Source organism: Protopterus annectens, chromosome 17.part0 (assembly GCF_019279795.1).
Source record: "Protopterus annectens isolate FY-2018-M chromosome 17.part0, PAN1.0, whole genome shotgun sequence".
In the NCBI taxonomy this organism is placed as follows: Eukaryota; Metazoa; Chordata; order Ceratodontiformes; family Protopteridae; genus Protopterus; species Protopterus annectens.
The window spans coordinates 276,139,361-276,166,429 of NC_056751.1; positions in this window are offsets into that span (position 1 = coordinate 276,139,361).

Sequence of the window (27,069 nt, forward strand, 5' to 3'; positions counted from 1 at the left end):
TGGCTTAGTCTATGAAACAAATCCTGTGTTTTTTCAACAGCTGTGTTAAAAGATTTCATCGCAGAAGCCAGTTCAAATGGAATGCTGTACGTGGAAACATCCAATAAGTTCATGCTACTATTCTCTATTTGTGTACCAATATCAGCTTGTTTCTCCGAAAATTCTTCCATTTCCAGACAGTAAGAATAACTATAACAGTCCAAAACTGTCCACCACGAGGTAAGGTACAAAAACAAACAACAAAACTATAGTACCAATGGAGTCAGGAAGAACTGGAAACGAATCTTCAGTGTAGAATATTTAATAAATCCTTCTAAACCTGTTGCAGCAAAAATCCATGACAGAGAAAAAAACATTTTATCACAACATAAATTCAGCGCTTTCGTCCGCTAATGCAGTTTTCACTAATCGAACTTCATCAGAATTATACAATGGATAATTCAAAAATACACTAGATGTGAAATAACATTCTAAAATTCTAAAGGTCTAGAAAATTGTACTGGTAGGAGAGGGAACTACCATTCCTATCTGATCCATTTGAGAATGCTTCTCCCATTAAGGCCAGGGGGCGTGTCAGCCGGAAGTCTAATCTGCCATCTAAGCTCTTTAACTTCAAGTAAAGGATTGCAGTCTCCATAAGGTAATGACACATAATCAAGTACTAGGAACAAAAATCTGCTGCATTTTTCCAGTCACCTTTCCTTATAGCCTGACGGTGTTCCTTAATGCGATCACTAAGTTTTCTAATAGTTTTTGCCTACATAGAAGGCAGAGCATTCATCACACACTCCCAGGTAGACAATGTTAGTGCTATTACAATCAGAAGAATCACTAAACTGTATCAGAAACTTGGGATTGGGAAGTTGGAAACTAGCACCCAAAGCAATAAAAGAGCAGCAAATACATTTGCCACAGTTGTACGTCCCTAAATGGATGAAGGGTTGGAAAATGTGACCAATTATCTTGTCAGGAATACTTCTACTCCCCCTCACAGAGTTATTGCTTTTGTCACTTTGCATAAGCTGGTTTTGGATAATAATTTTTTCATGTTTAATGGTATCTTATACCAGCAACTTCAAGGAGTAGCCATGGGAGCTAAGATAGCTCCAGCATATGCAGGTAGGTCCTTGCATGGGCATGCCTTCTTTGAAGGTTAGGCTTCTGGCTGGCAACTTGGCATCATAAAATTCCACTGCCAATCATTAGTGGACTGGAGCTCCACTGTTGCAACCCATAACTGGGAAAAGCCAAAAGACCAACATCAATATATTTATATATATATATATATATATATATATATATATATATATATATATATATATATATATATTCACACACACACACACACACACACACACACACACACACACACACACACACACACACACACACACACACACACACACACACACGTGTCCCAATTGGATCTCCAAAAGTACACTACATGGAATTACAAATCAACGAGACGACATCTCTGAAAGACCAGTTATCCAAAAGATCACTATCCCGAAACACACAATGCCAAAACAACAGATAAAAAGCAAATCAACCAATTAATGTAGTCTCAACCATTTTTGCAGGGGGGCAAGCCACCCTGAGCCCCCCACTCCCCCCTGCTACTTATATATACCAACTATGAGACCGCACCACAGTGATAAAAAGGGTATATTTCCCGATCGTCATTATACTGCAATCTCCATTTAAAACTATGGATGCTGTACAAATGTAAAAACAGTATGGTGTACCATAAGGTACACAAACATTAAGTATCAGAAACACTTACACTCTGTTAACTCTTTTAACTCTTCCAGTGAAACAAACTTCAGGATAGTGATCTTTTGGATAACTGTTCTTTCAAAGATGTGGTCTTGTTCATTTGTAATTCAGTACAGTGTACTTTCAGCGATCTAAGTGGGACCCATATTATATATGTGTGAGTGTGTATATATATATATATATATATATATATATATATATATATATATATATATATATATATATATACACATATATATATATATATATATATATACATATATACACATATATATATATATATATATATATATATATACACACATGTATATTTATAGAGAGAGAGATATAAACCGCACACACTCACGTATAAATACTCACTCAGACAGACACACACACACACCTTTGCAGCAAATATCCCTTTCAGAAACTAGCAATAAGGCTACACTTACCACTACTTATCTCCTCTCCAAAGTTCATTATGGTGCGTTCATTGTTTACAACTTTCAGGCATTACAAAAATCAAAACTTAAGCAAAGGGTTAACAATGTAGCTACATTTGCAGCAAAGGTCCCTTTCAGAAACCAGCAATGAATAACACTCAAATGTCTAAATTGGATAGAACTACTCTATCAATTAACTTATACACAGCTTCTCACCACTTATAAAAGTATCCAGAATTCATCTGCTTGTTCTGCAATAACTAATATTCTACACAACTATGTTCTTATTTGTCATTATGAACTACTGACTAAAAACTCCTTTCTGTCCACAAATCTATCAAATCAGCTGGGCATTGCCTGTACTTGCACCATATTTTTAAAGCCTGAAACTCCTTATCTCTATCCATCAGGGCAATACCTTCACTTTCATCCTTCAAAACCATTATGAAAGACTACCTAGCGAAAAGCTGCCTCTGTTCTCGCTCAAGACCAGGATAAACTATATCCCTGAATGAGGAGAAATACCATTTCGTATGTTACATCTCCATTATTCACTCACTTCTTTAATTCTATTGGCGTTCTTGCCAAATAACCATAAGCTTACTTTTCTCTCTTCATATAAATTCTTGTTTGAATTATACTAACTTACCTTGAATTTCTCTATAAACTGGCTAACATTTCTCAAACTATTAAATGATCGTCATAAAGCTTGTATCCATCCATAACCAATGTCTTCATATTATGCCTAATTTGGTATAATTATGTACACTGCATTTAGTTTTTGTATTATTATTAAAGACTTTAACATTTTGTATGTTTTGTAACACTTTGGAGGTTTTGTCCCTTGTCCTCAGTTGAAAATGGGCTCCAATAAAAACATCCTCAATTAAGTATTCCACAACAGGAAACAAACCAATAGAAAAGTCCTGATAAATGTATCTGTCTGTTGTCATCCTCTTGATCAACAGTAGTGTTTATCAGCTATCTTAGTAGTACAACTAATAAAAGAATAATTCATGTCATGGTAACACTAGACGTCTCTCAAACTCTTACAAAAACATCTAAACAAAGCTGTTGATGCAAAAATATGTGACCTGTTTTTAATTATTGTGCTTATAAACCTAGAAAGATGCTAGAATAACAGGTCTTGTGTTAGCATGCATCTAAAGCTGAACTGCATGCCATTAATTACTTATTGCAATACACAGGGAATTGCCAGAAAAAAAACACAAATTTTGTTAGGAACAGTCTACAAAAGTACATTCTGTGAAAATCTGAACAGTTGAAAGGCATGCTACAAAGCAAAAAAATGTTCAAATATCGGAAGAATGGAACCACTGCATTAGAATGGAACAGAGTGACAAATTCACAAAGATCAAAAGAAATAAGCCAGTCAGCTGTAATTCTGCTGAAATTAATGGAGTCAGCCAACCAAATGTCTACTTTCTGTGATAAAACTGCACTTCCCGAATGCCCTACAGTAACTAGTGCGATCTGTTTGCTGGTTCCGTAATAGCGGTAATGGTTATGTTTTTGCTGTTGTTCTTCGATCACCCACATAACTTATCTAAAAAATGCACTTCCTGATTGCCTTACAATAACTAATCTTCTGTTGCCCTTCCATCACCCACATAACCTATATACAAAAAAATGTCTGTTATCGCATGACAGTCAATCACCCTGCCCAAGAGATCAGATTATTTAATGCAACAAATAAGGTGTGAAGAAGTCAAGACATCAGAAGAATGCATTTGATCTGGAGTGCGAAGTACAGTTGCTTTCTAAACTCGTGGCACCAGCATTCACTACAGTGAAGCATATAGCAAAAAGGGCAGAAAAAAATTGCAGCATTTCATTTTTGTCTATGGCAGTTATATGTACTGTATGGCTGAATGTGGCTATATAGGAAAACATAGCTCTTACGGAAAGCAGTAATTACAGAGTCATTTTTATTATTTAAGAAACTATTCTGTCATGTTAATGTAATCCGATTAAAACTTTATCGCTTTCAGATACATACTTTTACTCTTTAGTGCAAATGCATGTATCTGAGATGCAGATCGTGATGTTTTCTGTAACAACAAGTAAATGGAAAGAAATGGCTCAAGGAAACTAGCGCTTACACTTTTCCATCATGCTGGCTTCCATGTGGGCAACACTGTACTCACTGAAAAAAAAAAATCAACAAGAATAAGAATCTGTTTAGTTGGACACATTCAGCTGTCAGCATCTAGTGAAGTAAGTAATGTACCTGCACTGCAAATGGCAATAGAAGGAAAGTTTTGGATCGGCTGGTATTGGGTGATTACATAGAAAAGTATAACATGACGTGCTAGCAATTATGGACTGACTGGATTCAGTGATGTACTACAAAGCTTACACACTTTGATGCTCTAAATATGACACTGCAGCTATACAGAGACAAAAAAATAGTATTTCACATGTGCTGTTCACTTTCAGAGCATGGACTGAAGCTGGTCTTCAGCCAATGGAAAAGTCTGCTGCCAAATGCCAATACCAAACAGGATTTCTAAATGGCAACTTATTGAGTTAGAACTGGTAAGGATGTGGGAAAGAAATACATATAAAAAGACAAAGATTGGCTTAGTAAACTACTGCTTTAGAGTATACACAAGTAAAAGATTTAGCGGGAAAAACAACTATATACGATGCTGAATGCTGATGTACGCAACCTCAACGCAAATCCCTAAGCAGTACTGTATGAAACAGGGGAACACAAATGCTGGTATCTTATTCCAGAGGGAACACAAAACAGGACTGGAATAGAATTTTACACACATAATAGGAAAAATCATGCTGTGGGTGGGAATGTAAAATGATGTCACAAAGAAGGAGGTGATTAGCTAAGTGGGTGGCAATGTTTCAGCTTTGGTCCGAGGCAAGATATTGAGTTTAATGAGATAGTGTCCCTTTAAGTGACACTGCACCATTAATCCCTGGTAGTTTATCTGCCTGCAGCAGTAAAATCCATTTTTGTTCTGCTGCTTCCATCTTGTTCTTTATGTCACCACCCATCATGCTTTGTTCTATAATTTCTAGCACTAAAAAGTTAAAAACATGTCGAGAGCCTTCTGCTTGAATATGTCTTGCTAAGGCACTAGTTTCTTTAACATTATTTATATCTCTTAAATGCTCTAAAAATGCGCTCTTTAAAACTTCTGTTGGATTTACCAACATAAAATACATAGCATAATTTGCAGAAGCTAAGGTACACTAAATGTTGTGTTTTGCAGTCAGCATAGAAGTCAATGTATGTGGCAAACTTCTGACTTGGATGTGTGAATGTAGGGTTAGAGTAAATAAACTTGCATGCCATGCAGTTCCTGCAGGGAAATGTTCCTGTTCTCGGAGACAGCATATTATTATTTCTGCTAGCCAATGGTTTAGAACATAATTGTCTTTTTAAGTATTTTTTATTTTTAAAAGAAAAACATGGTCTCTTGTTTATAACACCATCCAGTTCTTCAATAGAATTTAAAATATTCCAGTTCCCCTCAAATATTTTACAAAACGTCTTGATATCACTAGAATAGGAAATAAGAAACTTAACTTTGTGTCTATTTTCATTTTGTGTATTGTGTATGTCATTCATACTCTGAGAAAAATGGTTGGCCTCTGTGACTACGTCCTTCATACATATCAATAATACTTGTATCTATATCTGCTGCATTGTAGCCTCTATCTATAAATTCATCCTTTAAGGTGAAAACTGCTTGATCTAGCCCATCTTCTGTATTATGCAGTCTACTCATTCTCATAAATTGTCCTTTGGCTACATTCTTGTTAACATGCTTGGGATGCATACTAGTTTTAGGTAGAATGCTATTTTTTCTACTAGGTCTTCTGTATAGGCTGGTAACTAATTGTGCAGATGATTTTTTATTTATAGTCACATCAAGAAAGTTAATAGTATCAGACGAAAAACTATATGTAAATCTTGAAAAATCAGTAGTGCTGTGTAAATATTCAATAAAAAGTTCCAGTCAACTACTAGTATCTCACCACAGAAGGAAGACATCATCCACAAACTGTACATACCAGATGATACTATCTACAAAGTCATTCCCATGCAACAGATAATTCATCGCCCATGAGATTAGAGCAAGATTGGCGTAGCTGTTGGCACATGCTGTGCCCATCACTACGCCGATCTTTTGCAGGTAAAAGCAATCATTAAACACAAAAACATTGTTTCCAAGAATTATCTCCAGTAAGCTACATATCAAGTTCACTTTGGTATATGTACAGATTTTTTTTAGTATTTAATAAGGCATGTACCCTTTCAATGCCACAGGCATTAGGTATTACTGTAAAAAGGGATGCGATATCCATGGTAACAAATATATATTCACCATTTATCTCTGCCATCTTCTTATGGAGAGAAGTTAGAAACATCTTGGTGTCTCTTAAAACAGAATTACAAGTTTTTAACACAGTGCTATTGCTTCTCTATATAAATGGATATTGCTTCTGTGGCCCATCCTCTACTGGAGACAGTAGGTCTCATAGGTGGCTCAGTCATATTTCTGTGTACCTTGGGTAACCCATAAATCATGGGTATAATCAGATGCTCTACTTGGAAGTAATTAAGTAGTTCCTCAGTGATTTGTTGTGACAGAAATAGATCAAAAATATACACAGACACCCTATCAATGATACCTTTCACCTGTGTACTACAGATGTATAAGTATGTATCTACATCATCTAAGAGAAGCATCATTTGTTGTATATAGAATTGTTTCTCCATGACTGCAATACTTCCCCCCTTGTCCACAGGTCTAACTTCAATGCTAGACAATGCCTTCAATTGTGTTAGGGCTTCATTTTCAGATTTATCTAAGTTATAGAACATAGCTGATCTTTTCTCACTGAAAACATCTCTAATATATTTTTTGCATACTGTTACAAAAGTTTCCACAACAGGATTAACGTCAGGTACATATAAACTTGTTTTTTTTAAAAAGAGTTTCAGGTGAAATACCTGTATCTTTAAAAATGGTTTTGAGCATTAGTGTGCACCCAAACAGTCTCAGTTCTTTCAACAGATCAGTCATAACTGTTCTCTGCACTGGAATAAAGGATAAACCCGTATTCATCAGAGAAATTTGTGCTCTAGTTAATTCAAAATTAGAAAGGTTAATTACCAAGTCTTGGTATTTCTGCTGTGAGTCGTCATCCTGTTTTGGCGTGCTTGTCCCTCTTGAATCTGATGATATGTGCCCCTCCGCCCTCTGCTTTTGGATCTTTCCCTTATTGGAAGGGCATTGTTGAGAACAAAGGGTAAAATAGGAGTCTGTATAGTCTTTTTCAGATCTAAAAAAGATGAAGTAGAGGCTTCACTGTTGCTAATTTTATTCGCTTTACTATTATCCTTTGAGAAATGTGCTGAAGCTATACTTTCCTTCACCTTCTCCTTTCGTATAACTGAAGGTGTAGTAACATGTTGCGTCATCATGACAGTAGTATTTGAAAATTCTCTTGCCAGACTGGATGCTAAAGAGACAGTGATCTCTATACTTCCTTAGTTGGAAGCATGTATGCTATCATTAGATACCCCTGCAATGGAGACAGACCTTTTCGGTCATGAAAAGACTTCTTTCTGCTGAAAATCGTTGACATCTCTCTGCAATTTTTTCATTTTAATGTTCTGAAGTCTTTTCTCGTAGCCCATAATAACACTATCATATAAATCATCAATTTTCGTGCCAATAACTTCCACAGAAAAATTAGAAAACAGTGCGTTCTGTAGTTTGTCTATATCTTCAGTTAAAGTTCTTTCTTGAGGCAAAAAGTATTCAATTAAAAGGTGCATATAGTCATAACTCAATTGTAGATTAAGATGTTGCCATTTTTGCAATAGGTCAGGGTAAGTATCTCCATATGTAGGCATCGTTAATACCCTCAGTCCCCTAGGGACTATTTTATATTTTAAGGATGTCTCTAAATGGAACCTTTGCCATTGAAACCTTTTAAAAAAAAAACAAGAACAAGATGGAAGCAGCAGAACAAAAATGGATTTTACTGCTGCTGCTGCAGGCAGATAAGCTATCAGGGATTAATAGTGCAGTGTCACTGAAGCCCTTCCTTAAAGCCAAACCACTTAAACACTAAGCTTTTTGAAAGATATTTATTGCTATTAGCTTAGTTGTTTTTTATAACTTTGCTGTTTTATTAGTTTTTAGGGTTTCAAATGTTTTGACAGAATTTATTTACTGAGTTTTTAAGTGCTTAATTAATTTGATTAATAGACTTGACTGATTTACTCTAATTGTTGATTTGATGAGATACTATTTAAATACTATAATTATTTCATTTGAATGTATAAGTCTGAAAAAGCGGTCAGTTACAGATTGTGAAAGCACTTACTTTGTCTATTAAACAACGATGGTTTCAACTATATACTCTTCAGCTGTGGTCTGTTCGATTTTTTTATTATATTTGAGAGATTACTATCTACCTGGGTTCCCAGGTCTCTTATTACCTCTTCTGTATTAAGGGGGCTGCCACCTATGTGGTAATTCGTGGGTGTTTTGTTTTTCCCAAACGGGATGATTATGCATTTTTTGGCATTTAGCTTGAGGCCATGACTCTGACACCAGGTCTCCGTCTCAGTAAGGCCCTTTTGGAGGATGTTCATGTCAGCCGGAGAGTCAATTATGGCTCCCTGTTTGCAGTCATTGGCGATCTTGGTTTGCCATAGTTTTCCTGTGTTTGCCTGTACTTCTGAGAAGTATATGCCGAACAGTAGATGCCCCAGGACCAAGCCTTGTGGGACACCACTTGTGACTGGTTTAGAGTCGGACCTGGAGCCTGCTATTCTTACAGTGTGAGTATTGTCTGTAAGCCAGTTGGCAACCCTTCTCATGACATAGGGGTTTATTTTCAGGCTGGTGACTTTCTCTGTAATACCCGAGTGGGGAATGGTGTCAAAAGCCTTGGCGAGGTCAAGATAGGCTGTGTGAACCGCCTTTCCCTCGTCTATGGCCTTGGTGACTGTCTTGAAGAAGTCAACGATGTTTAGTAGGCATGATCTGCCCTTAACAAAGCCAAACTGGGTCGGGTCAAGGGTTTGGAGGTTCGCAATTTCTTTGTTAATTGGTTCCATGATGATGCGCTCCATAGCCTTGCAGACCAGGCTAGTCAGGCTTATACGGTGATAGTTACCAGGGTCAGTTGTGGCCCCTCCTTTGTGGAGCAGAATAACTGCTGCTGTGCACCACTCTATGGGCATTTTACCTGTGTAGAGGCTGAGTTTGAACAGCATGTTTCAGTGGGGGTTAGTTCGTTCTGTAGTTCATGGAAGACGCAGCCTGGGACACCATCTGGCCCTACTGATGCTGTGTTTTTGGCTTTTGAAAGGGCAGTTTTCACCTGTGCGTCTGTGATTTCCAGGACACTGCACTTTTCCGGTATTGTTGTGGGCCCTTTTGGGGGTGAGAGGGGGGTGAAGTTTGCACTGAAATTATCTGCGAGGATGTTGGCAATATCAGTAGGTTCAGTATATTTTGTGCTATTTTGCACTAGCTCAGTGCATCTCTTTGTGGTTATCTTTTGAATCCTTGGCTATTTTTCTTTCGAAGTTAGCCTTGGATGACTTTATGAGGGACCTTAGTTTCTTACTGATACTGATCAGGGATGTCTTTCCTTCTTGGAATTTGCTTTTTTTCTTAACTAGTTTCCTCCTTATATTGTATAGCCTGTTTATGGCAGGGGTCCACCAGACTGGTTTCCTTCTCTTAGAGGAGTGAGTCTTGGTTTTGCTAGGGATGGCACAATCCATGCATCCTTGTAGGTGCTCATAGAGTGCATTTGTAAAGGTTTCTGCATCTTGGGCAACATTATCCTTTAGCGTGGGGGCTGTGTAACTTACCACCTTTGTCTTAAGTAAGGTGAAGTTTGCTTTAGAAAAGTTCTTTACTGTGGTTTCCTTAGTTGGGGGTGGTGGTGGGGTGTGGACATCCAGATTTATTAGTTTATGGTCTGATCTAACCAGTGACGGGTTGACCTCCGGTGTGGAACACCTGTCGCCCATGTTGGTGATGACCAAGTCCAATATGTTTTCACCTCTGGTAGGGGAGTTTACCAGCTGATCCAGGGCATTTGAGTTGATGAATTCCAGGAAGTGCTGGGCCTGGAAGTTTGTACTAGAGTAGTTTTCCCAGTTAATGGTAGTGTAATTGAAATCGCCCAATGTCAGGGTGTTCGGTAGGACCTTCATCTTTTCCAGTGTCTTTAGAAAGGCAGAGTGGTGGTCCTGAGTCATGGAGGGTGATCTGTAGCAGGCCACAATTTACACTGCAGATTTGCCCGATGTTAGTTGCACATGGATGATCTCAGAGGTATCATGCTGTGCCACTAACCTGGATGTGTAGGTATCCTTGATGAATATGGATACACCCCCTCCTTTTGTGTTTCAGTCCGTGTTCTTTGGCCGAAACGTGTGGTATGAGTTGTAGCCCGGTAGTGCTGGGGTGGTCTCTGGAGCTATGAACCAGGTTTCAGTTACTGCACAAATGTCGATGTTCTCCATACTGAGGAGTGCTTTGAGCGCATGCATTTTGAGATTTAAACTCCTGGCATTGAGTAGCATAACCCTCTGATTTTTGTTAATTGTGCTGTTTACGGAGGTGGGTTTGACTTTTGAGCCTTGCCTAAAAAGGCACTATGGGGGCAGCAAGAGCCTTGGTCAGTATTCGAAAGCCTAGGGGTGACAGGTGCAAGCCATCTCTTGCAAAGCAACGCGGCTTGTTGAGCATGTTGTCCCAAGCTGACAGACACTGGATCCCCTTTGAATGACACCAGAAGCTTAGCCAATTGTTGAAATTGATCATTTTTTCTTTATACTGAGGTATCATTCTTGGTGAGGGCAGGATGCTACTCAGGGCTTTTCAGGTCATTCACACCAACATGAACACTGACAGAGTCATATTTGTACTTGTTCTGGAGTGACCCGAGTGCTTGTGTTATGTGGCAGATTCTGGCTCCCAACAGGCAGCTAACAGCAACCTTCTCCTAGAGTCACCTATTACTAGTGTGTTAGGTATGTTATTTCGCCTTAAGGGCTGTGATTGTGCGGCACACTGGTTTTTTGTTTTGTGTGTTGTCTGGTTTGTGACGGGAGGTGCAGGTTGTTTGGGTGTCTGCTTTGGAGGTCTCTGATGCTTTTGCAGGTTTTTATTTAGAGCCTCTGACTATGATTTCGTGTATTTATCTATATTTTTTGCCAGTGCTGGTTTAGTAGGTCTATGTGTGGCTGGAGGTGTGGGGCAAGTGTTAACCTTCTCCTCTTGACTGTCTGTTCCAGTCTTGGGTTGAGAGAGCTTAGCATCCAGTTTGGCTGTATAATTGCATCTCTTGCAAATGTTAGTGTTTTGTGGTAGGAGGAGAGGGTTGTCTGTGTACATTAGGCAGTTGTAACATTGCCTCAGGATACCCAGATTCACCAGCTGGACTGGAGAGTACACTTGAAATTGTCCTTTGGTCACGCCTGAAGTAGGGTGAGCTGCTTAGTCGCTTGGTTGGTGAGGGGTGAATAAAGAGCCTTGCCCTGCTGGGCAATCAGGTCTCATGGTATATTAGTGCTTGCTATTAGGTCTGAGCAAGTCCTGGGCTGTAGGATGCTTTTTGAGTGCTTAGGTTGAGAGTTAGAATAGTTTCAAGGGAAAAACTGAAGAGTAGACTTTGTGGAGCCGGGAATAATTTAACCATAGCTAACCGGCACTGCCCAGTGTGCAAAACCGTGCAAATGCGGTTTTTATAGTAGGGAAATGAAAGAGATAGAAATTAGCCCAAAATGGCCAATAAACTACTAACCTCTGGGCTGGAACCAATCCTCCAGGGACAGATAGGTTGCTCAAAGCTCCCCTCTCTCACAGGTGAACAGAGAAACTTCCTTCTATCCAAGTAAGGTATGGGCAACTCAGAAACTAGTATCACAGCCCTGAATTCAGCACTAGCCTGAAAACTGGACTATACTAGCTTAGAAAGGCGGGAAGCAAGGATTTTTTTTTTGTTTTTTTGAAAAGATAAGGGAAAAACAGTAACAAATACAGTTAAAACAACATTGAACGACTACAAAAGATCAGAAAAGGCTATCACACTTTAGTGTGTAGTCTACAACTGTTAAATTATTTAAAAAAAAGTTTTTAAAAGTGCAGGCAGTCAAATAAGTACAATATATGAAAAAAAAACAAGCTTTTAAATCACAATAAATGCTGGAAAGCCTGCGTTTAGGTGGAAAACAGTTAAGTACAGCAAGAAAATAAAGAGAACTCACTCCAAAGTCTCTCTTCTAAGCTAGAAGGCTTGTATCAGTTTAAGGCTTTCTAGTGCTTCCCAGTAGGTTAGTTACAGGAAAGATGGGAAACAAGCGCAGATGTGGTCTTTTAAACCAGAAAGTTGAAAGAGATGGACAAACTGCCCAAATGGTCAATAAACTAAAATTTCTGGGCCAAGAACCACTCCTCTTGTGGTAGACAGGCTACCTAGTGCTTAGCACTTCCACTGATAAGCTAGAAGGCTTTCCTCCAACGCAGAAAGGCTTGCGGGGCTCAGAAGCTTACCAACAGTCCTGGATACTGCAACTCTGTATCTGGACTAGGCTAGTTATAGGAAAGGTGGGAAATAAGCACAAGTGCAGCTTTTAAACCAGAACACTGAAAGAGATGGAAAAAAAACTGCCCAAATGGTCAATAGCTACAATTTCTGGGCCAGGAACCACTCATCTTGTGGTAGATAGGCTACCTAATGCTTACCACTCCCACTGATAAGCTAGAAGGCTTCCCTCCAACACAGAAAGGCTTGGGGGGCTCAGAAGCCTACAAAGAGGCCTGGATACAACAAATCTGTAACTGGACTAGACTAGTTACAGGAAAGGTGGGAACAAGTGCAAAAGCAGGCATTTAAGCCAGCAAGTCGAAAGAGATGTTTTTTTGTTTCAAAAATGGGCATAGGTAAATAACTGCTCAGTATTACTCAGGCAGACTTAATTAGCAGTTTAACATGAACAAATAATAAACACAGCACACAAAACAGTCAAGGTACCGCAGGCAGACCCTACTTAAGACAAAAATGAATTCCAAATGCATAAATCAGTCAAAGTCACCCAACAGCTGTTTATAAATCCAAGCAAAGTTTATTAAAAGACTTAAGCACTTTTGCAGTCCCCAAGACTGTTTCATCAGATGTTAAAATTCAAATCTTTGAACCACACTTGGATACTACCAACATAAATTAACCAGTCAACACTTATGTATGTGCCTTTTAAGTGTTGATTTGTTAATTTATGTTGGTAGTATATAAGTGTGGTTCAAAGATTTGAATTTTAACATCTGATGAAGCAGTCTTAGGGACTGCAAAAGCACTTACGTCTTTTAATAAACTTTGCTTGGATTTATAAACAGCTGTTGGGTGACTTTGCTTGATTTATGCATTTGGAGTTCAAATAATAAACATTGCGTATTTCACCAGTAATCCACTGATACTTATCGTGCAAGAGCCGGTCTAATGTTGAACAATTATCTTAAAAAAGAGAGATCAAGTTAAGTAATCCTTTACTTTCGCTACAGTACATAAGTAATAAAGAAACTGCACACACACATTTTCAAATAGAGTTACTAGCTTAAGTTAAATACATCTCGCCATCCGTAATATAATCACCCATCTAGTATGCACTTTTAAAATCTTGGAAACATATCTTAGAGAAGCACTATCAATAGCTTTTTTTGAGCATAAACTGCACAGTGACACCTTCATAGAAGAGTTTATACTGAATATAAGAAAACTGAAAAGTAGAAATTGAAAAGAATTGGTGGTTGCCCTGTAAGGTCCCACATAAGCATATATGGGACCATGTGTTTGTTTTCACAAGACACAATTACTACTGGCCCCACTGGGAGCTAAGGTGCAACTGCAAAAACAAAAAAATAAATAATGAACACATAAAGTAAATTAATTAAATAATAGAACTATCTGGAAGCATTTTGATGCCATTTCACATATGAGGTACAGCTACATGATTATGAATCTATACCAGAGAGATATGCGTTCACAAGGTCCTCGTTTCTATACTACCAAGCATTGTCTGGACAGGTAACTGATGCCATTTATGAAGCTTTGAAAGCTGACTGAATTGGAAATGCATGACATATATGGCCATGCTAGGTAAGATTTAACAGTTAGCAATTAACAGGATCAAAACGTATCATTAATAGAATTCAGGGAGTGAGAGAAACAAGGATATACTCTAAGACTCATTAAATGCAGCAAGTGATGCATTGGATGGTTCATTGTTGGAAATTCTGCTATCTATTATATTCATCTGAGAATTAAAACTGGGCATCTAACTTTGCAAGCCTTTCAAAATCTCTGCTACACTTTTGAAGAAATGTTTCTCTTGCTTTTTCAAAGCAGAAGAAAATACTTAGTGTTTTTTTAGCCTCAGTGGTTTCTGTTTCTTTTAAATAAACTCTGAAGTAAGCTATCTTGACTATGTTTGTGTGTGTGTCGGGGGGTAACCTTAACATATGTCATACTGAAGAGCTAAACACATATGATGCCCTGCAGTGGGAAATTTTCTTCTGGGTATACTTAGGTTTCTTTTCATCATAACTGTTGAAAAAAAATGTTACCACAATATAATGGAATTTTCTGTCAGAAAAAAAATATTTTCCCTTATACAGCTAAATTAACCAGTTCAATTTTTCCTTTAAAATGTTAAGTTAGGTAAAAGAATGAGAGTGAATATTATGCAAAAGATGAAGACATGAATAAACAATTTCAAAAACTATATGGCATAAAAATCTTAAGTTTAGCAAAACGAGAAATGTGCATTCTACATGCTTATTAATATCATGACCATCAGCCCCTTTGGGAACTCCACATTTGAGACCGTTCTCTCTCTAGGCCCTGTTCTCTTTGTTGCCTAATTGGTCAAATAAGGGCTGTTTTTTTCCTGGAAGAACCAAATTGACAGCGTGGACTTCTGTGTTTTTTTTCAGTAATGTGTTCAAACCCATTCAGTTTTAGTCATAGGTTCATAGGTAGGTACTAGGCTATTGGCCCTAGGGCCTATATAAGGCTAGCCAAAAAGGTATCCATGTCTCATATACCCCTGGCATGGAGATTTCTGTTAAAATTTCTGTTTAATTCCCTAATCGCTTGTTTACAGTTGAAGCCTCCCTAAGGCCACTTGGGGGCTACTTTGTTTTTACAGCAGTTCAATATGATATAATTAAAATCAAGGACTTAGGAGGTCAACACAATATAGACTGTAAGAAATTAATAACAAGAGAAAGCATATTGTTTCATTCCTGTCATTTTTTTTTCTTTTAGAAGTGGATAAACATACCTGAGTATTTGTTTGTTTTTGTAGCGTCAGTTTTCACTGCACTGTACATCTACTAAATTGTTTATTGCATTTGTTTAAAGAAGTCCTAAAGATTAGAAACCCTCATGTAGGTAAGGCACAGACATAAGGAAGGAGTTCATAGTAGGCCCTCTCAGTAATGGGATCCCCATTGTCCACCATCACGGAGGAGTTGGGATATAGTCAGAAAAAGACCTCATACCCAGAAAATAAATGGTGCAATAACAGAAGGGGTGCAGATGTCAATTACCTTCTTGGCTAATTGACAATAAGGATCCAGTCTTGAGGCATAAATGGCCCCAGTCTACCGGAATAAAACCAAAACCTGCAACCACTGGGACAAGGACATTCCCTGTCCCTATAAGGATAAATGAATGAGTGATATAGGCAGGGGTACAAATTCCTTCATGGCTGCCTGTATGATAGCCATTACCCACAAGAGTTCTTCCTCCATTGGTTGCCATACCAAAGTGTGTGCATGCAGGGGGTGGGGGTGGTCTCATTTTTTTATATCACAAAACCCTGGCATTTTAATAGGTGTGTGTAAACTTTTTATATCACCTGTATATAAAATCTATGAAACTTTATAGTCTTGTAACAACACAGGGTATCCATTTGAAAGATTTTTTGAGATCTAATATCAGGGAACTTCCTTGATTAGTTATGCATTTGTATTCTCCTCACTACACATCACAGTCTTGCATGTTTAGCAAAGAGCCTCTTGCTAGCAGATGCATCTGTACTCAGGACTAAGACATGCCATGATACCATATGCTGACCCTGGCTCTGTCTGCATTTTCATTACTGTGTTTATACAGTTTGGAGTTTGATACTGACATTCAGTGGTAAAAAATTCCTGCATTTGGTACCCAAATACAAGTCTACTAAGTGTCACTTGGTCACCAAATTACAACAAAAGACAAATGGCATCACTACTATTTTTGCTGCCTTGATAATATGCACCACTGTCAAAAATGCCAGCAGTTAAATCCTGCCACCTGAAGGAGGCATAAAGAACCAATCTGCTGGAAAGTTCAACAACAGGAGACATTAACATGGATGTAAACCTCTCATATAGGGACTGGAAGGAAGGTCCAGCATAAAGCCTAAATCTCAGATAGAAACACCATCCCAAGAACAGAATCTTGGAGAGTAGGCCATGGGCTGTCACTTGTGAAAGTATGTCTGTTTCTACAGAGGGCCTCTAGCCTGCAGAGATACTGTATTCATCCCTGACTACCGAAACCTCAAGCTAAGCCACTATTAGTATTCTACTTTGGTGGGAGGTGTGAGACCTGGAGGAAGTATACCAGCAGGTCTCATTGTAAGGGGAGTGTTGCATTAGACAGGTGCTAACTAACTTTTGTGTGATCAGACTGAGCTTGAGGCTGGTACAGTTGAAGCCACGGAATGGTCTCAGGAGTCACCTAGCTATGGGAAAGGGGAATACAATGCCATGATGTCCTTCATGGATGCATCTGCAGTCATAACAAATGGGTTGTCCTGTCGTCAGGCAGCCCTTCGGTCGGCATTTTCCCCTTCCATAGGCTGCACTCAGATGCAGCAATATCTGTTGATGCAGAAGGATCTCACAGCAGAGCTTAGGCCTCAAGGCCTAGCCATCAAGCAGAATTTTAATGTAAGGTGGGAGCCAGAGTCATAACGAGAGAGACTATACCAATAGAAAATACAGTCAAATGTCAGTACTGTATCTGTTGCAGGTCACCTTTCCCATACACACCACTATTAGCAGGCATGCTCTCAGTTGCAAAGTCCCCTCTCGTCCTTCACAATGAAGGCATCTGTCCCATAGCTTAAGCATTCATCTAGTAGGGGATGATGCACACATTCAGGCTTCTATAATGAATCTGAAGAGCTGCATGCCACTGTCTCTGAAATTAACGACGATTCATTTCTCATCCTTGCAGGTACCACAGATAATTCTATGCTTTAGAGGAAACTTATGATGCGCAAGGCTCTCTATGCCCTTCTCTTGTTCTGCATTTCCTACTCTTTGAATATAGTTCAAAGTACATCTGAGTAAGAAGCAGAATAAGCCCAAGATCATCCTTATGTGAAGCCGATTATAAATCATTTCATGTCCATGGCCATGGAAAACAGACTCTACACTCGTGGCCTCATCTAAGATGGGTAGCTACTTGAATGAACAAATCCATCACTCAACATACTTGGACTGATTCCTGTCAGATTTCATCAACAGACCAAATTACTACAGCATTTTATTACTATGCCAACTGAAAAAAAAACAGTGTAAACTATTAAGAAAGCATGGCAAGAGAGTATAACCATAATATAATGTACCAACAAGTACAACAAAAACTAAGCATACGAGATTTTGGAAATATAGATTAAATGGTAGCTATTTAACACAGCACAGATAGACTGAAACTATGGGTTAATTTAAAGACCTGGGTACATAGGTAGGCCCAGCTCTGAGTTTTTCTGATTATATCAAATAATTCAATAATGATAGTTATAAAATTTTAACCCCAACAGAGACATACTCAGCATATCAGAACTGTAAAAGTTGCCATCGATAAATTAAATCAAAAATAATATAATCACTGGTTTCAAGTTACATTAGAACCAAACTAGAGTATATAATAATATGGAAATTGTATAAGAAAATCATCATGAGCAATTTGGAAAGAGTATCATGAAAATATGCCAAGGGTATCTGCAGATGTGAAAATTTAAATTATAAAAGATTACATTATCTGAACGTGTACACTGTCACATGTAGATAATCAAATGATTACAAAAGTCAAGTATACAAAGCGTTTAGAGAGAAATATCTAGGAATGTTTGAGGTTATTAAAGAGAAGTAAAAAGTCACGCAACAGCTTGTATAGGAGGTCATATAGGACTGAGAGATGTTGTAATCAGTTCTCGGAGAGTGGCTGGAATAGACTGTAAATTATATCAAAGCAAGCACTAGTTTAAATATTTTTAACACCTTGGACACTTATTGTGAAGATGACTATTTTGGTATATTGCCTGAAATATTTGCATGCATTTTTGCATTTATATAACCCTCTGTTACATTGGAGGTTGGAGCCATCATCTACTTTACATATGTTTTAATCTTCACCTTCTTTAATAGATCAGGCTTTGGAGAAGCTTGTTGACTTTCCATTTGGAACTTAGGGAGAACCAGGATAGGGACCCTCTATACCTCTGGCTTTGATAGTGACATTTCATAGCTTGTGCTGATTCATTTGTTTGGGTTACTCAAGTTGAAAAGGATAGTACAAGCACACTTTTCAGATTTTAGGAACAAGGACTTTATCTTGGGAGGGGATTTTAGCCACTCTGATAAGGTTGATGAATCACTGTAAAATAAAATTTAACAATGGGCTGAACAGTTACACGTAATGGACATGGGAAGAATTTCAATGTCAACAATTATACCACTATATTCACTGCTCAGAAGTGCTTTGCACTCTTTGTCATAATAGAAATCTATGTATTCTATCTCATTATATAACATTCCATTAGAATTTAAGTTTATACCAAAACCACTCACTAACCCTTATTCCTTAAGTATGCAAATCAAGCTCACAAAATAAAAAACAGTGGAGATCTGGATTAATCTTTGGAGTTTGCCAACAAGATATATGTGAAACCTGGATAGAAAAACAAATTAAATATTTTATTACTGTTTATTCAGAACAGCAATATGTTTGCAGCCTTTCAGTTTCATTCAGATTTTATTTGCAAACTACTCAAACTGTACAATGGCTTATACTATTTGAAGGAGTGCCTATAGCAAAAGGTATCCAAGTTATGAAATGTGAAACTATTTACAAATACTTTAAGTCCTTTATAATTTTAGACAAGAGCTGACTGAAAAATAAAGCAACAGTACTTGGAAAAATAGAGCTTTCTTGTATTCTCTGACACCTGAGATACAAATAGATACAAATGCATTCTATCACCTATAATTCAGAGACAAACCGCCTTCATTAGCTGAAACTATTTGCAATATAGGACAGGAAAGCATGATAGCAGAATAATAATATTAACAGTTTCTATTATCACTTCTTTAATCTTTATAAAAATAATCAATATTTAATATTACAAAATGTTACAACAATAACAACTGATATACGAGATCAACAGCTAGCAAGCTCAATTACTGTGACAGAGTTAAAAGAATTAAAAAAATCGTAAAACACAAAAGGCATAAGGCATACATGTACTCCCCTTATAGTTATATAATTAACTGTTCCTCAGAACACACTGTATCCACTGTTGAGAGCATTCAATTTATTGTGACAGTATGCCACCATCTCTGAAATAATGGCATTATTAAAATTAAATCAATAACAGAGAAAGGACGAGTTCTTTTTACTTGTTAGTGATCAATTTGCCTACTTAATACAGGTTTCAAAACAAGGAAGCAAAGTAGTAACAGACTAAAATATCTCTTACCAACTCAGATAAAGTCTAACCCCAACAGAGAAATACACAGGACAATATGAAACCTGGAAACCTTGCCATCGGTAAATTAATTCAATATAAAGTGTAACCATATTCTTAATTTAGACATTAAAGACCATCTGATAATTAGTCTCACACAAAAAACAAATGTGTTGCGAAAAGTGGCTTATCTGAGTCATACAGTCCATTTTTACAATACATAAATGGTGGGTGCATCAGTTATCTGTACTGTGTAGAATGCACTATATGTCTTTTCAATTTATGTATTGAATAAGAAATACACTAGAAATGAAAACTATAAACACGTCTGTAAAAGCAACATTTTTTTTCTTATGGGAAAGATACCAAACATGCTGCCAATAAAAGTTTGAGTACAGAGAAGGTCTAAAAAGATTTCAATGTTGAGCTAAATTTAAACCCTTAAGGATGGGCTCGCAGTCTAAAGTGCTATATGCACCTAGTGGTCCAGCATCCAGAAAGATGGATGATATATGGTATTGTATGCATAGGTTGCAAATGCAGGCTTTCATAGAAGAGAATATGTGCAAACATAACTGTATTAAGTTATCACTGCATTATAAGCAAAGCTCCCATAAAACCAACAGCTTTAGTGGCGAGAATTCTGTTGCTGTCAGAAATCCCTTAACTAGCAAGGGCTGATTGAACAAGCTCAACTAAATTTAACTTGAGGATGAAATCTCCATTTCAGGTATAGAATGAACTATGGGACCAAGTTCCAAGTACAATTTCTTAGATCGTTTACTAGAAACAATCAAATGGTGACCAAGGTATTGAACCCAAAAAGGGGCACTAAATGCATGTTGTTCTGACATTTTAGTGTGACAATATGCAAAGCTGTATGATTTTCCATTCTGGAAATTATGAGTTTATGACTAACCTTCCTTGTGGCAGATGATGTACATACAGATAACACACATATCTTGATAACATTATTTCAAAAGTAATATCCATGTGCAGTTATCCAAATTTTTTAATTTCTGATCACTAGAATAAAGGCAGAATAAACATTGTCTTTGCTGACAAAGTGAAGTAACCTTCGTAGCTGCAACACCCACTTGGGTAGGTCTCCTAGTGTGACGAATGAAAACATCAGGTACAGTATTTACCAGGGAGGTGATACGAGATTTCTGGAAATGTTTAGTATAACTATCAAAGAAAGTCTGACATATTGTGTCTATATGTAGCCAGGAAATGCAAGCCTTCAAACGTCAGTTCCAAAGACATCTGCTGAAACTGGGCTCTGTCCCAGTCGAACTTTCCCAGTAAACAAAGTTAAACAAATAAATAAATAAATTCCCCTGAAGAAGTCTGCTGAATTTAATTAAATTCATCTTATGGAAGAGTCAGGTATGTATTGTCTGCTTGGGGTAAAAAAATGGAAAAAGCATCTTCAAGGCATATCTGCACTATATTTCTCTATAAAGCATACAATGTTTGACATGATGAAGACTCCACTTTCCAAAAATCCCTGTACTAAAAAAAAGAAAATGCCTTTACAAATTCAGTGTTAAGCTGATTTTAAGCCCCTGAGGTAGAATGTCTTAAGGCTCAAATATTATTTGTTGTAACATTTGTTAAGAATTGTTAAAGGTGACAGACATTTCTTCCTATACCTTAGCACACAATGCAGGACTGGACAGACATGACAATGAAACAAGATGCATTAATTCACTTTCTGTATGGGGTGGGTACATTACTTCTCTTCAAATGTGGACAATGTGATACCTCTACTGTAAATGAATTGCTGGGAAACATAAAAAATTAAGCAGAGATCATCACTCAGTTTTGATTAAACCAATGTGTGTACTTCATTTGGCTCCTAAAGCCATAAGTTTGATTGTCCTTGACATATCAGTGTTGAGACTTTGAATCAGATCCACCTTAGTAGTGTAAATTTACAGGAGAGTAGTAAGAAATGTTATGCAGATGTAATTAGATATTGAATATATATTTATTATTGCCCTTACTGAAGTTTGCTCTGCTTTGGGAATATATATCAATGGGATGTGTAAACTTTTTACAGGATTTTTTAATTAAAAAATATACAGTGAAACCACAGACAAAAGCAGAACATTTTAACATCAAAAAGGCAGTTTCCAAGCTAGTCAGTCTTCTGCAGTTCAAGTGTGAAAAGGACAAACATTTACAGATTAAATACTTTCTGTACTGTTGTTTTTATTATAATTATTTTATTATAATTCACTAAACATTATACAGGTAAGATTTAACCGTGTAAAATAAACTTGAGTCACCTAAACTTCAGAGTGACAGAGTTAACCTGAAGGATAACTGTTAGAAAGATCTGCCCATAAGAAGCTGACAGAATTTAATTTAACATTTCAATATAATTTTATTTGTAAAGAAGCTTATACTGCATTTACAATCAACTTACCAATAAGAAATACCAGTGTACCATACTATGTTATATTTTTACCACAGCGTTTCTGTTCCTCTCCATATTTCATGTTGTTCCATCCTAATTCACGGCAGTTCTGATGATAATTTTATAATATATGCATATAAGTTATGTTTGGAACATCCATTAATTGTCATTTCCTTTTACAATACAAGCACAGCAACAGTTTGTACTACAAGGGTGCTGGCAGCACTATGATAATCAGTTATATAGTTGTGATGGTTATGAAGCTTGCATCAGTCACAATACATAACAAAAAGCTCATCCTGCTTTAAATGTAATTGCATGACACACAATTGTTTTCAAGGAAAAGAAATTTGGATGGTGCAGTGGTAGCATTATCGCCTCACAGCAAGAGGTTCTCCAGTTCAATTCTTGGCTGGGGTGCCTTCTGTGCGGAGTCTGCATGTCCTCCCTGCATTCGTGTGGGTTTCCTCCGAGTGCTCTGGTTTCCACCCCTATTACAAAGACATACATCTGGAGCATTTCTACCGGAGCCTCTGCTGAAAATTGGCTTTGTTCCAAGTCAGACTTTCCCGGTTAACAAATGTTAAATAAATAAAAAGGATTTTCTAACATATGTCATATCAGAGTCATTAGAAAAAAATGTCAATGTGTTTACACACCAAGCACAACTTCCAAAAACATGTTCATGTGCACTACTACACAATGCAATGAACTGCAGTAGGCACACGGACTGACTAGGATAACCCGTTATGGGAATTACATGAATGAATGGAGTAGACATCACTGAGACATGCATGCAGGGCCAAGTGATGGCTCAGCCATGGCTTCTATTTCGAAATAACAAACACTGCATTTAGTAACACAAATTTTTTGTGGTTTAAAAATATATTCTGTGTGATGCATTTTTGTTAATTTCACATATTAAAATGCAGTTTAAAATCATTTAAAAATGTTGATGTGGTCATATTCCATATACCTCTCAATGCATTCTCACACACACACACACTTTGTCCAAAGCAATAAGCTATATTAAAATGGACAACAGTACTTTCCTCAATGCTTGATTCATGCGTTAATGGTAGAGGGGAGGGGCTTTTTACATACTCAAATCAGAAGGGAAAGAATAACTAGTATAATACTTTTTCTTTGACTAAAAATAAGCCTACTTAAAGGCATAGAAAAGTCATTGAGCCTCCCTCAGCTATCAATGAATCACTTTTGACCTCTTCATTAAAAAAGAGAACTCTTACAAAACTCATAATTGAAATAGCCAATACTTTGATGACTACATTATTTGTTTCCTATTTATTTGCATTCAAAAAACAATCTTTAATGATTACCTTTCTATATTTGGCTTGATCTTAAATATCACTGGACAGTTGCATTTTTTAAGCATCCAACAATTTTCAGGCCTGCTTGAGCATCACCTGAAAGAAGTCTTCATAGTCCTAAGAAGACTGGTCTCACTATTTCAGAAATTGTGGTATAGAAAAATGGTAGTAATATATAGGATACAAGTTATACTGTCATAACGTCTATGTCTGGTCACTCATATTTCACCATTAGTACCAAATCCTATCCATGTGCATACATTTAAATACAATCTACATACTAGCCAAATGTTAATTCTCTGTCATTATATAAGGATTAATTTGCCATCAAGATGGTACAAAGATCTAATGTTGCAAGCAGTAAACTAAAACAGTAGATATTGTAAGGTACAACATACTGATGATTTGATTCTACCAGATGTTATATCATTCTAAAATATCTACTGTGAGGTACTTCTTTTAACAGCCGAACATGTATCAAACACTCAAGAATTATCAGTTCATTTTCATAAAGCACAATGGACCTTGTTATGAGCCCTCTCTTTATATAGGAGGACACAGACCATGAACTTTGCCATATGTCAACTTTTCTCATTCTCCCCTTGTCAAATATTTCTGGTACTAGATAGACATAATTCAGGACAACATTGACAGTTACAGACTTGTTCCTTCTTATCAGGTTACATCTGCATTCTTTTAACAGTTCTTGGTTTTGGTGTTGTCAACAAACATTGTTTCTACATACTAGACTCAGTTACTCTCATGGATTATGTCTAACTGTAATACCCTGCTTTTTCTTTTTTTTTTTTAGTACTTATGAAATACATTTAAAAATACAAATACACACTATAAACCATAGAAAAATAATAATGTCCATTAAACATATAACAACAGTGTGTGTGTGTGTGTGTGTGTGTGTGTGTGTGTGTGTGTGTGTGTGTGTGTGAGAATGTTAATTCCTGATAGAAAAAAAAATCCTAAAGTTAAATGATTTCAGTATGGATTTGAAAACCAACCTATTTACAAGTGCCAGAGTGTTGCTCATTCATTAATGCACACAGTTTTAATCTGTTCTGGTCTTTTTCTGCATAACCAAAAGTCCATCCATATCTGTATAGTGACCTCAGTGCATGTACCTAGTTTCAGTTTATATTTATTGTTCATATATGGATTTGGTAACTTAACTCATTACATCCTAGTGATGCCTCCATGTGCATCTGCAGTTAACTCCTACTGACGTCTCCAAGCACCAAAAAGTGCTTGTTCACATTTGCATCAGTTATTCCAAAACCATGCTATATAAAAGGTTTTAAAAACCTCAACTGCATTAATATTTGACCTATAGCTTTTGCAGGTAAATAGATATTAACGGTTGCTTTTATGATATTAATTTATATAGATATAATTTTCACATTTTGGTAAATATCTCAACAACCAAGGAATACAGACAGAACTCCTTAGCCTCATATCAAAGCTCTCAGCTAGATGAATAAAATGCTGCTGACAGTATGTGTGTAACTTGAGTGGCTGATGAGATATTGTAAGTCGTTTACAAAAAATTACAAATGTAATAGTTACTTATAAAATTCAGTTTAAGACCTAGAACCTAAAGAATACTACCATTATAAAAATATCTTCTGCTGAAGAGTTTGCCATTTACACTTCTTCAGTAACTCCTATTGTTCCAGATATATGAACATTTCTTTGAAATGCGAGGGCATAATTTGATTCTGTGAAAACACTTAGGCTCTGACCATTGAAAGTTACAGTGCAAACTTCCTGAGCTTCTTTGAGTGAATGAGTTAAGCCATATTTAGTTAACTGAAAAAATGCATACAACCTCAGAGACAGAAATAAAAAGTTTTTTTTTTTTTTCAAAATGAACCTTACATTCAGTGGGCTCTACTTAGTCAACATTGTATAGATAAACACACACATTAATATTCTCATTGTGGCTACAGACTAACCTCATCTTTATATAATGTACTGACAAGAAAAATGGTTTACATGCTGAGAATGCTGTAAGAATGAGGATGGTAGATGAATTCAAAAGGTGGGATCTTAGGAAATAGGTATTACTGCTAGTGATGAGGCTCTGATGTAGACGGATGGAGCTCTGCCCAGTGATGGAGAGGATTAAATAGGCACTACCTGCTCTCCTTTTCTAGGATAAATGTTAAAGGAATGCCACGGATAATAATCTCTCCTGCTAGTGAATCCCCAGTGGAGACTGGAGATCTAGTGCGAGTGTTCTCATCAAGCTGTGACCACAGCATTATCTGAGGGCTGCATTACTCAGAAAAATGGATGATGACTCCCCTGCAGTAATTATTACATGCTCCTCCCTGGGTATATATAGGGACATTATAGGTTCATAGGTAGGTACTAGGCTATTGGCCCTAGGGCCTATTTAAGCATAGCCAAATGGTACCCTGGCTTTTGCCACCCAAGAAAATTATTTTCCTGTGCCCCTGTTGAGCAGAGCCACAGAAGTGATCCCTGGGGTGAATTTCCTATCTCCTATTCAATCATCAAGATTTTTCTTGAAGAGTGCTAATGAGGAGCTTTGTTTGATATAAATAGGTAGTTTGTTCCAGAGTATGGGACGTCTCTGGGACAGGAATCTATCCCTCTAGCATTTTCTGTTTTTTGTGGTGACAAGGTTTAGGTCCCTAGAGCGTGTAGCTTGGAGGGATTGGGATTTCCTTAAGTGGAGCATGTCCAACAGCTCTGGGTTTGACATAACTTTGCATGTTAGGCAGAGATCACCTCTGAGTCGGCAATATGCAACGGAGTAAAGCTGGAGTTTTTTTAGACAGTCTGCGTAGGGCATCTGTTTGAGGCCGGTAATCCTCTTTGTGAGGTACTTCTGTGACCTTTCCAGTTGTTGTAGATGTCTTGTGATGTACATACCAAAATGGGGCATTGTACTCTATAATGGGTCTAATCAGTGATGAATAGAGGGGAATAATGACCTCTTTTTTCCTGGATGATCTGCGGCTTTGGTGACCACTTCAAAGAAGTCTATCAGGTTTAGGAGGCATGATATGCCTTTTACAAACCTGAACTGGGTAGGATCCAGAGTTTGGAGATTACCAATGTCATTGTTTATAAGTTCCATGATGATACATTGCATAGCCTTGCTTTAGAATAAGGCAATGGCTTTAAGCAAATGGCTGCACAATGTCCATGTACACTTACAGGGAGATCATGGCTGCATAATAAAATCTCCTAAGAGCTGCCTGCATAATGACTGTGCAGTAATAGTCTTATCTCCTCAAGGAA